The sequence below is a fragment of the Macaca fascicularis genome, chromosome 5 (genome assembly GCF_037993035.2).
Source record: "Macaca fascicularis isolate 582-1 chromosome 5, T2T-MFA8v1.1".
Classification (NCBI taxonomy): domain Eukaryota; kingdom Metazoa; phylum Chordata; class Mammalia; order Primates; family Cercopithecidae; genus Macaca; species Macaca fascicularis.
This window is the reverse complement of record NC_088379.1, coordinates 2481341-2494185: the sequence shown is the minus strand read 5'-3', so window position 1 is coordinate 2494185 and position 12845 is coordinate 2481341. Positions and strand designations below refer to the sequence as shown.

Sequence of the window (12845 nt, the reverse complement as noted above, 5' to 3'; positions counted from 1 at the left end):
CTAGACGGGGATTCCCTATGCCCCTGCCAGGCGGGTGGTCACGGGGGCGGAACAGTGAGTGGGCCACAGAGAGCTTAATGGAGCTTGCAGCTGGGGGGGAGGGGAAGGGTCCAGTGGGCAGCGGCCTGCAGGTGTGGGACTGGGCAGAGTAGGGGATGAGGGGGAGGGTCCATTGGGCAGCGGCCTGCAGGTGTGGGACTGGGCAGAGTAGGGGATGAGGGGAAGGGTCCAGTGGGCAGCGGCCTGCAGGTGTGGGACTGGGCAGAGTAGGGGATGAGGGGGAGGGTCCAGTGGGCAGCGGCCTGCAGGTGTGGGACTGCGCAGAGTAGGGGATGAGGGGGAGGGTCCAGTGGGCAGCGGCCTGCAGGTGTGGGACTGGGCAGAGTAGGGGATGGGGATCCCTTGAGAGAGATGCCCTGTGGAGATGTGGACGTCAGTGAAGTGGTCAGGGAGTGTGCAGTGGGCACAGAGGCCAGGACTGGCCCAGGCTCAGGCCGTGCTGAGGACCCCCAGGGAACCCCGGGGCACAGGCACACGTGGCAGCGTGCTGGGGTTGAACATGGATACCCCTCCTGTGGGAAACGGGGGTGCAGAGGTGGGAGCATGTGGGGCGGTGGCAGTGCAGTGGGCTGGGGCTGGCGGCCGGGCCTGTAGGGGACAGAGGTGCTTAACCCCGGGATGTGCCGATCCCCCCTTGTTGGAGCGGGGAGCAATGGGGGCTGCTGCCGGGGCCAGTCCGGACTCCCCCGGGCCAGGCCGCCCACTCACCCAGGTCCTGGGCGCCACCTCCTCAGGGAGGGCTCCAGCGTGGTCTCTATCTGCCGGGCCCTGGCTCCCCAGAGTCCCCTCCAGTAGCTCAGGGCCTGGCCTGTTTCCTGCACTGTTCACCTGTCCTCACAGAGGTTGCGTCTTTCAAAGTTAGCAAACCAGAGAGAGCGAGCCTCACATTGCGCCAGAGGGAGGCTCGGAGGCGGGCTCGGATATCCTCCTCCCGTTAGAGTCGGGGGACTTCCCTTCACCTGAAGACCTCGAGGCTGGAGGGCGGGGTGTCCCCAGTGGCCTCCAAGGTGGCTTGAAGGGAAGTGTCCTGGTGGGGAGAGGCTACCCGGAAGCTACTACAGAGCACCCCTTCCCATGGGCCACAGGATTTGGTGACATTGTTTTTCTTTACTAGGCAAGTGTCTCTCTGTGGCCAAACTCACTTTGAAGAAAATGACAGGCAGTTTTGGTCCTTATTCTTCTCTTTGTTTAAAAAACAGAACAGCAAAGATCTGGTGAGCCGGCCTTGTCTCCGCCAGGGCGCAGGGCGCAGTGAGCCTTTCCCTCGGGTACAGGTGTCTCCTTGTCCCAAGGGCACTCACAGCAAATGAGCAGCTCTGCTGTCCTTGTAGAAAGTCCTCCGTGCGTGCTTTGAGGTGTGGCACCAAGCCACCACCCACTCACGCCCACTCACGCCCGTGTCAACGCACTGCTGAGGCCCTGGCTGGACTTCCTCTTAAAGGTCGGGCGTGGTGTGTGCAGATGACCCCAGGTGACCCTCCCCACAGGCTGCACCCCAGGCACACCGTGTTCCTGGACTTTCACACTGAGTCTGCTGCCCACGTTTGCCGAGTACAGGCGACCACAGAACAGCAGCCGCTTCCCACCAGTATCATCTGTGTCCTGTTTGCCAACCTCAGTCCACCTGCCGGTGGCCAAACCTCTGCTCCTCCTTCTGTCCTGAGCTCTCATCCTGGGAGGCAAGGGGAGGTGGGGGGGCGGGTGGGGGACTGGGGAGGGGAGGCCAGGGGAGGGAGGTTGGGGGAGTTGTGGGGACAGCTGGGGGAGGGAGGTGCGGGAGTTGTGGGGGCAGCTGGGGGAGGGAGGTGCGGGAGTGTGGGGGGTCAGGGAAGGGCAGCAAGTGCTCGTCGGGAGGCTGAGGGAGGGAGGTGGGGGAGGGAAGCTGGGGCTCCTGTTGGCAGAGGCTTTGTCCCGTGGGTCCCCTCCTGGAGGCACTGGTGTGGGGTCCTCTCCAGCTCAGGACAGAGGGAGAGCCTGGAAAGGGGGTGAGGGACCCCCAGGAGGTGAAGGAGGGAGGAAGGATAAGCAGGCACAGGAGCCCAAAGCCGGAGTCCAGGGAGCAGGCCTGTCCAGGGGGGTGGCCAGCTGCGAGCCCCCCAGAGGCAGGCATCTAGCCGCAGAGCCAGGCTGCGGATACGAGGAACCGTGGGGTGCACCAGGCTGCCACTACAACCCCTCTGTGCGGCGAGCCTCCAGCAGGGCAAGTGAGTGCTGAGCGGGAGAGTGCCGAGCAGGCAGCTGTTCCTAAGGCCACCCCTCGGGGATGCTCACCGGGGCCCTGCAGTCCTGCACCACCAGTGGCTCCCGGTCTTCTTCCTCATCGTCCACAGCAACCGCTTTGAGCCTCACAGGCAGAAGCCACAGCTGCCCGGGGTGGGGCCCAGAACCTGCTCCTTCTTGTGTTCACGCAGCGAGCAAGTATTGAGTGCCTGCTGCATACCTCACCCTATGCTTGTAGCAGGGAGATGGACAGGTGGGCTGACCACAGGGCTGTGGAATGTTCTGGATGCTGGAAGGGGAACTCAGTGCAGGGACCCGATGCGGTGGACAGGAGCTGGAGGCGTGAGGGAGAGGCTCACCAGGGCAGCTGGCCCAGAGGTGGGAGCTGTGCAGGTGGCGGGAGGGGGGCACGTTGGTGCAGGTGGTGTGTGCTCAGGGGCGTGGCCAGGGCTTGAGCAAGGACCAGGGGCCACAGGAACTTCTGCAGCAATGAAGACCCCTGTAGCCTGCATTCCTGGGCCCACACCCTCGCAGGATCCTGCCTCTGTGAAGTGGGCATCCTGGGACCCCCAGGTGACCCCCAGGGAACACTGAGAGCAGAGGGGAGGCGGGGGCGCTGAGCGGGGCAGGAGCTGGGGGTGGAACTCCTCTGTGGCTCTGCCCATGACTCTGCTGCTGCCCAGGAGCCCCAGTCCCTTCTCCAGTACACAGTGTCACAGAACTGTGATGCCACATTGACCAAGCACGAGCTGCGGGCCAGGCTCCGGCCCCCTTCTGAGGGGCTTCCAGTGGCAAAGGCTCTGCTGGGGGTCAACAGCTGAAGGTGGCACAACCAAGCCCAGCCAAGGGTCAGAGCCTGCTGCTCACCTGTGACACAAGAAAGCAGAAACTCTAGCTCTGTGGCCGGCAGAGGAGGCCTGCCTGGGGCAGAGGCAGTGGTAAACTGAGGCCTTCAGGTTGGCACAGGGAGGTGGAGGGGAGGGCTGGGTGGGACCCTGCCCCCTGTTTAGGGTGCAGCCTGGCAGAGTCTGGCCTTACCAGGCAGTGAGGACAAAAACTGGAGGTCATCCCTGTGGGGACTTGCTCTGAGCCGCAAGAGAGGAGCCCTACTTGCCCTGAACCCCTCGGCCTGTCCCCTCCCTAAAACCTGCATCTAGTCAGTCCCTTCTGCCGGTGGAGACAAGCATCCTGGGGAGAGTGTCTCCACGAGGCTCAGACTCTTCGACAAACTGGTTTTACTTTTGGGGATTTATCTTAAAACAGTTTCTTTTTTTTTTTTTTTTTTTAACTTTTTATTTATTTATTTTTTAATTAAAAAATAGAGACAGGGTCTTGCTATGTTGTCCAGGCTCGTCTCAAGTTCCTGGGCTCTAGCAATCTGACTGCCTTGGCCTCCTAAAGTGCTAGGATTACAGGCGTGAGCTGCCGTGCCCAGCCCCGGCCTTAAAACAGTTCCTTTAAAGGAAGAAATGAAATAAAACCTCTAGACCCAGTGGTCACTTCTCAATCCCCATCAGCACAGAGCTGGCTGCTCCCGTCGCTGCGACTTCGCCCGCCCGCTGGTCTACACTCACAGCTCTGCTTCGGGTGCTTCCCAAACCGGAACTGTGCAGAACCCAGGCCCCTCTCCTCTACCCCTCCCTTCCTCCCCAGGCCCCTCCTTCCAGCCCATCCCAGAACATGTCCAGGAGCCACCGCCCCCGTGGCCTGCGGGATGGTTGCCAGATCCTCTTCAGGGGCCCTCGCCCATCCACCTGTGTCAAGACAAGGTGTCATCTCGGCCCTGCTCAGACCCTTGCCGGAGCTCCCACTGTGATCCACCTGCACCCACACCCAGCCTCTCCCCAGTCCCCGCTCCCACTGTGATCCACCTGCGCCCACACTCAGCCTCTCCCCAGTCCCCGCTCCCACTGTGATCCACCTGCACCCACACCCAGCCTCTCCCCAGTCCCCGCTCCCACTGTGATCCACCTGCGCCCACACCCAGCCTCTCCCCAGTCCCCGCTCCCACTGTGATCCACCTGCGCCCACACCCAGCCTCTCCCCAGTCCCCGCTCCCACTGTGATCCACCTGCGCCCACACCCAGCCTCTCCCCAGTCCCCGCTCCCACTGTGATCCACCTGCGCACACACTCAGCCTCTCCCCAGTCCCCGCTCCCACTGTGATCCATCTGCGCCCACACCCAGCCTCTCCCCAGTCCCTGCTTCCACTGTGATCCACCTGCACCCACACCCAGCCTCTCCCCATTCCCCGCTCCCACTGTGATCCACCTGCACCCACACTCAGCCTCTCCCCAGTCCCCGTGCACCCGCTGCCCTGATCTCCACCACGCTGTCCCCTTCGCTCCAGAGTCCCTTTGGCTGTCCTATCCCTACTGCCTCACTGTCCCCTCCACTGCACTGTCCCCTTTTCCATGATGTTTCCTCCTCCATGCTGTCCCCTCTGCTCCAGTGTTCTCTTGGCCATTCCATCCTCTCCACCATGCTGTCCCCTTCACTGCACCGTCCCCTCCTCTATTCTGTCCCTTCCTCCATGCTGTTCCCTCCTCCATGCTGTTCCCTACTCCATGCTGTTCCCTCCTCCATGCTGTTCCCTCCTCCATGCTGTTCCCTCCTCTATGCTGTCCCATCCTCTGTGATGTCCCATTCTCCATGCTGTCCCCTCCCCTATGCTGTCCCATTCTCCATGCTGTCTCCTCCTCTATGACATCCCCTCCTCCATGCTGTCCCTTCCTCTGCAATGTCCTCTCCCCCGTGCTCCTCTGCACTGTTCCCTCCTCCATGCTGTCTCCTGCTCTATGATGTCCCCTCCTCTGTGCTGTCCCCTCCTCTGTACTGTCCCCTCCTCCCTGCTGTCCCTCCCTCTGCGATGTCCCCACCACTGCACCGCTCATCCAAGCCCATCTCCCACCAGCATGTTGCATGACTTACTCTGTTATTTATTTTTCCATGTTATTGAGAGAAAATTCATTACCCTATGACTCACCCATCTAAAGTGCACAGTCATTTTTGGTACATTCAGAGTTGTGCAGCCATCACCACAAATTTCGTGACATTTTCATACTCACAAAGATGTGTCTTACTCCTGAGCGGCCACCTCCACCCCCGATCTCCTTCATCCTGCCCCGTAACCCTGGGGAGCCACAAACCTGTTTTCTGTTTCTATAGATTTACCTATTTGGGTTATTCGTATAAATGGGATTTCTGTTATTTTTGTGTCTCCCCCACTAGACCATAACTCTTATTCACTGATGCACCCTGAGTGCCTGGCATGTCCTAGCACAGTAGACTTTTACAGAATTTCGTTGCATTGATCTGATGGGGCACAAATATATATCCACAAAGATTATCCCTGAAGTATTACTTGTAATCATAAAAATTTGAGAAGGGATGGATATCCAGAATTGAGGGATTGGTTAAAAACAATACTCTAGCCATTTAAATAATGACGGAGAAAATCTCCTAATGCTATGCAAAAACATCCCCGGTGTATTAAGTACAAAAATTGTTATCAAATAGTATGTCTCTATTTTACAGCGTTCCTTAAAATGATAGATAACACTTTTGTAAACAGAAATTAAGGCAATAAACATTCTTCTTTATTGTGGTAAAATATACATAACAAAATTCGCCATTTTGACCCTTTCTTAGGGTTTTAATGGCAAAAATTGCAATTACTTTTGCACCACGCTAATATATAGGATTTACCCTCTTGTGACTGTCTTATGTCACTTCACATAATATTTTCAAGCTTCCTCCATGCGTAGCATGTGTCAGAATTTCCTTCCTTTTTAAGGCTGAATAATATTCCATTGTATGTAATTAGGTGTTATTTTAAATAAGGAATTTGCAATAACATTCAAAAGAGTAAAATGCCTAGGAATAAATTTAATCAAGAAGGTGAAAGACATGGATGCTGAAAACTAAAAAACATTGCTGAAAAAATTAAAGACATAATTAAACAGAAAGACATTCCATGTTCATGGATGGGAAGACCAATACTCCATAAAGTGATCTACAGATGCAATGCAATTGCTGTCAAAACTCCACTGGCCTTTTGGTTTTGCAGAAATGGAAAAGGTGTTCTAAAATTCATATGGAACTGCAATGGGCCCTAAGTAGCCAAAACAATATTGAAAAACAAAAACAAAGTTGGAAGATTCATACATCCTGATTTCAAAACTTACTACAAGTCAAAACCTTATGGTACTGGCATAAAGATAGATGTATAGACCAATGGAATAAAATTGAGAGGCCATAAATAAATCCAAACATCTATGGTGAACTGATTATTGACAAGGGGGCCAAGATCATAATATAAGGAAAGAACAGTCTCTTCAAAGAATGTTCCTGGGGCATCTGGATAACCACATGCAAAAGAACAAAGTTGTACCCTGCGATGGTTAACTTCATGTGTCATCTTGGCTAGGCCACATTACCCAGATATTTGGTAAAATACCAGTCTGAATTTTGCTGTGAAGGTATTTTTTTTCTTTTTATAATGATAAACTGGCAATTTATAATTGTGCAGATTTATAGAGTGCAAAGTTGTATTATAATCTATGAATGCAGTGTGGAATAATTAAATCAAGCTGGTTAACATATCCATCACCTCAAATATTTAACATTTTTTGAATGAGAACATTTTAAATTTACTCTCTTAAAATTTGGAAATGTCCAACACTCTGTTTTTGACTGTATTCACTATGATGTGCAAATAACTCAAAAAAAGAAGAAACATTCTTCTAGTCTGAGATTTTATACTCTTTGGCCATTCCCCACACCCCCAGCCTCTATAACCACTGTTCTGCTCTCTGATTCTGTAAGTTTAATTGTTTGAGATTCCACATGTAAGTGAGAACATATGGTATTTGTCTTTCTGGGTCTTAGTTATTTCACTTAGCATAATGTTCTAAAATTCCATCCAATTCTTCACAAATATCAGAATCTCTTTTGTTTTTAAGGCTGAATAGTATTCTATTGTATATATATATATACCACAATTTCTTTATTCATCTGTTAAACGCTTAGATTGATTTCATATCTTAGCTACTGTGAATAATGCTACAATAAACATGAGACTACAGACATCCCTTCAACAAACTCATTTCAGATGTTTGGGGTAAATACCCAGAAGTGGGATTGCTGGATCATATGGTAATTATATTTGTAGTTTTTTGAGGAATCTCTGTACTGTTTTCCATAATGGCTGTACCAATTTACGTTCCTACCAATGGTGTGCAAGGTTTCCCTTTTCTCCACATCCTTGGTAACACTGATCTTTCATCTTCTTGATAAAAGATATTCAGACAAATGAGAAATGATATCTCATTGTGGCTTTAGTTTGCTTTTCTCTAATGACTAGTGATGTTGGTCATTTGTCTTCTTTTGAGAAATGTTTTTAATCACTGAAATGCAAGGATGGTTCAAAATACACAAATTGATAATTGTGATACATCACATTAATAGAATGAAAAAAACCCATATGATCATCTCATTAGATATAGAAAAAGCATTTGATAAAATTCAACTTCCTTTTATGATGAAAAAAATCAGCAAATTAGATGTAGAAGGAATGTATCCCTTCAAGAGTACCATTGAGTGAAAGTGCAAAAAAAAAAAAAAAAAAAAAAGAAAGAAAGAATGTGCCTTAACACAATAAAGGCCATATTTAATGAGAAGCCCACAGCTAACATCATACTCAATGGAGAAAAATTGAAAGCCTTTCCTCTAAGATATGGAACAAGGCAAAGATGCCTACTCTTGCCACTTCTATTAAATATAGTATTGGAAGTCCTTGCCAAAGCAATTAGGCAAGAGAAAGAAAGAAAAGGCATCCAAATAGGAAAAGAAGTGAAATTGTTACTGTTTGCTGGCAACTTTAAATATATATATTTTATTTGTTATTATAATATATTTTGAGACAGAGTCTTGCTCTGTCACCCAGGCTGGAGTGCAGTGGCACAATCTCAGCTCACTGCAGCCTCCACCTACCAGGTTCAAGCGATTCTCCTGCCTCAGCCTCCTGAACAGCTGGGACTACACGCATGTGCCACCATGCCCAGCTAATTTTTTTTGTTTTTTGAGACGGAGTGTCACTCTGTTGCCCAGGCTGGAGTGCAGTGGCACGATCTCAGCTCACTGCAAGCTCCGCCTCCCAGGTTCACACCATTCTCCTGCCTCAGCCTCCCGAGTAGCTGGGACTACAGGTGCCCGCCACCATGCCTGGCTAAATTTTTGTATTTTTAGTAGAGACAGGGTTTCACCATATTGGCCAGGCTGGTCTTGAACTCCTGATCTGGTGATCCACCTGCCTCGGACTCCCAAAGTGCTGGGATTATAGGTGTGAGCCACTGCACCCGGCCGGCAACCTTATCTTATATGTGGAAAACCCTACAGACTCCACAAAAAAGCTGTTAGGACTAATAATGAATATAGTAAAGTTCCAGGACACAAAATCAACACACAAAAATTAGTAGCATTTTTATACACTAACAATACACTATCTGAAAGAAGAAATCAAGAGAATAATCTCATTTACAATAGCTACAAAAAAATACTAAGGAATAATTTTTATCACGGAGCTGAAAAAGCTGTGCACTGAAAACTATAAAACACCAATGAAATCAATTCAAGAAGACAAATGAAAGATATTCCATCTTCATGGATTGGAAAAATTAATATTGTTAAAATGTCCATACTACCCAAATAAATCTACATGTTTAATGTAATCCCTTTCAAAAGCCCAACATCATTTTATTTATGAAAAGAGAAAAAATCCTGAAATTCATATAGAACCATAAAAACCCACGAATAGCCAAGGCAATCATGAGCAGAAAGGACAAAGCTGGATATACCACACTACCTGATTTTAAACTTTACTGCAAAGCTATAGTAATTTTAAAACAGCTTGGAATTGGCAAAAAGAAGACAACAGGACACATACCAGTGGAACAGAATAAAGAGCCCAGAAGGGAACCCAACTAATTTTCAACAAAGGTGCCAAGAAGACAATGACAGCTTCTTCAATAAATGGTGCTGGGAAATCTGAAATTTTCACATGTCAAAGAATGAAGCTAGACCCTTATCTTACACCATATAAAAAAATCAACTCAGAATGGATTAAAGAGCTAAATATAAGACCAGAAACTCTAAAACTACTAGAAGAAAACTTAGGGGAAAGACTACACAACATTAGTCTGGGTAGTGACTTTTTGGATTTGGCCCCAAAGTGCAGGCAACAGAAATAAATATCGATAAATTGGATTACATCAATTCATACATCTGATGGGTTAATATCCAACATATATAAAGAACTCAAAAAATTAAACAGCAAGAAAACAACAACAACAACAACAAAAATGGGTAAGAGACTGGGTTTGGTGGCTCATGCCTGTAATCCTAACACTTTGGGATGCTGAGGCAGCAGAATAGCTTGAGGCCAGGAGTTTGAGACCAGCCTAGACAATATAATGAAACCTCATCCCAAAGGCAAAAAACCAGGTGTGGTGGTGTGTGCCTGTAGTCCCAGCCACTTGGGAGGCAAAGGTGAGAGGATTACTTGAGCCTAGAAGTTCGAGTTTGCAGTAAGCTATGATCATGCCATTGAATTACAGTCTGGGCAATGGAATGAGACTCTGTCTCTTAAAAGAAAAATGAAAAAGTAAGATTTAAAGACAAGGGGGAAAGGAAAAAATGTGAGTAAGGGAACTGAATATACATTTTCACTGAAGTTTTTAAAGCCATGAATGTATTTTTGCACAAATGCTTTTATCATGTGCATTCGTTTTTTTTGTAAATGATTTTTTTGTAAAGCCAGCAGATACAGGTTAGAGTGATGTTTTCACCTGAGTATATGACAGAAGAATGTTTGAATCATTATTAGTTTCCTGTACTGGCAGTATTAATCGGGAAGAAAGTGGTTGAATAGAGAATAGTAAGAGCAAGGCCATTTAGTCAGTACTTTCACATAGGGCTTGGTCATTTCCAACAATAAATTTGTTCATTGGCAGTATTTCCCACCAAGTTAGTATAGATTCTATGCTATTTGACAAAAGATAGCAATAATAAAGTTAATTTTTTTTTTTTCTCTTCAGCATTTGCTTTAAGAGAAAAATCCTGAAGCTTGTAGGGATTTCTGATGCCAGGAAACCATGAAACGTGAGAGTATATTTAGCAATCAGGGTGACTTAGCTCATGGTAATTGGCACGTGTATAGTTATAATTTGCATTCTAGTTATTTAAACTGAGATATTCTTGATCAGGCTGAACACACTGTGAGTAGAAGATTGCTTTCCCCGAGAAATAAGATAGAGTCTTTGGAGGATGGCCTTGGTAAACTGGTAGGTCAGCTTCCTCTGGATTTTGGCGATTTCTCTAGTTCTTCCATCATTCCTCAGGGCCCTGGCAATTTTCTGAGTAAGTCACGGGGTTCTGGTTGACTTTTCTTTTTCCCTGAAGGTTTTCCCTAAAGTTTTTCTTTATTTTTCAATATAAATGGAAAGATGTCTTTGGTTTTATCTACCCCTGGATACAAGATGCCATCTTGGCATTACGTGGGAATTCGTGAAGGTATTAAAATGGTCAGAGCTTCTTCCTGCTACTATGGTTCTCCAGTTATACACAGGTTCCTCTGTGGGCAACACTTCTTAGCAGATGGAATTTCCTCTGACGTGAGGACAGTGGTTGATGAAAGCCAGGTCATTTTTGTCACCTGGGGAGGACTGAAGATCAGTTGAATGTTACATCAGTACCTCAAAAGCACCTTCAAATGCTTCACCCAGCTTGTCTTGTTCAACACAAGTCATGCTTCCTTGAATGGATGATTCTTCCCATCGGTGTCCAATGTAGCATCCACTGTACGATGTGGATACAACCTTCCCTGTCCTCTGAAACGCATGTCAGCACTACCCTGCTGTGAGTATTTTAAAGATGAGATTAGCATTTAAATCAGTAGACTCTGAGTACAGCTGACGACTCTCCGTGATGTGGGTGGGCCTCATCCAATTAGTGGAAGGCCCTGAGAGAAACAGACTGAGATCCCCAAGTAAGAGGGAATCCGGCTTCCAGACTCCTTGGATTGGAGCTGCCATGTCAACTCTTCTCTGGGTCTCCAGCAGAATTTGGACTTGCCAGCCCCCACAATTGCATGAAATAATTCCTTAAAATAAATAAATCTTTCTCTCTTGTTCTGTTTCTCTAGAGAACTTTGATACAGAGGGTAAGTCTTCCTGTTCTCAGATTTTTCAATGGATTTGACATCAAAAGCACCACCACAAAAAGATAAAAAGAGAAACTGGACCTCATCAAAATTTAAAATTGTGATGCATCAAAAGACATTATAAAGAAAATGAAGGCCGGGCGCGGTGGCTCAAGCCTGTAATCCCAGCACTTTGGGAGGCCGAGACGGGCGGATCACGAGGTCAGGAGATCGAGACCATCCTGGCTAACACGGTGAAACCCCGTCTCTACTAAAAATACAAAAAACTAGCCAGGCGAGGTGGCGGGCGCCTGTAGTCCCAGCTACTCGGGAGGCTGAGGCAGGAGAATGGCATAAACCCGGGAGGCGGAGCTTGCAGTGAGCTGAGATCCGGCCACTGCACTCCAGCCCGGGCTACAGAGCAAGACTCCGTCTCAAAAAAAAAAAAAAAAAAAAAGAAAAGACAACCTAAAGAATATTTGCAGATCATATATCTGTTGAAGATTTAATGTCTAGAACATATAAAGAACCCTTTCAACTCAACAACAAATCGACAAACAACCCAATTTAAAAATGAGTAAAGACTTGAATAGACATTTCTCCAAAGAAGATATACACGTGGCCAACAGGCACGTGAAAAAGATGGTCCACATCATTTGTTATTAAGGAAATGTAAATCAAAACCATGATGAGATGCCACTTCACACCCACCAGGATGGCTGTAATCAAAAAAATTGGAAAAGAATACGTAGTGAGAGTGTGGAGAAGTCAAAACCCTTGGATTGCTGGCGGGAGTGTAAAATGCCGCAGCTGCTACGGAAAACAGTTGGTGGTTCCTTAAAAAGTTAAACATAGAATTATGTGATCCATATGGTCATACCACATACCCTTCTAGGCATATACCCAAGAGAGATGAAAACATATGTCCGTGAACAAACTTCTACACGAATGTTTATGGCAGCATTATTCATAATAGCCCAAAGACAGAAACAATCCAAACGTCCACCCGTGGATGAATGAAGAAATGTATGTGCGGGAACATTCGCCACGTGCCACAGCATCATGAGCCTTGAAAACGTGGTGCAAGGTGAAAACCGGTCACAAAGGTCACGCATTACGTGATTCTGTTTACATGGAATACCCAGAATAGGCCAATTCAGAGAGACAGAAAGCAGATGAGGGATTGCCATGGCTGAGGTGAATAAGTCAGTGGTGATTATTAAAAGGGTATTTTCTGGGGTGATAAAAACCTTTTGAAACTAGAGAGGTGATGGGTGCACAGCAGCATGAATGCAGAAAATGCCTCAGAATCATATCCTTTAAAACAATTGTTTGTTATATGAATTTCTTTGAAAAAAGAAAAGGG

At 47.8% G+C, this 12845-nt stretch overlaps 1 protein-coding gene and 1 pseudogene across 4 annotated transcripts in view; one reads left to right on the top strand and one right to left on the bottom strand.

Moving 5' to 3' along the window:
* ZFYVE28 (zinc finger FYVE-type containing 28) overlaps positions 1-12845 on the top strand; it is a 153622-nt gene that overhangs the window by 87517 nt on the left and 53260 nt on the right. The gene's annotated exons all lie outside the window — the stretch shown is intronic.
* LOC123573683 (transcription factor Spi-C pseudogene) lies at positions 10327-11205 on the bottom strand (annotated as a pseudogene).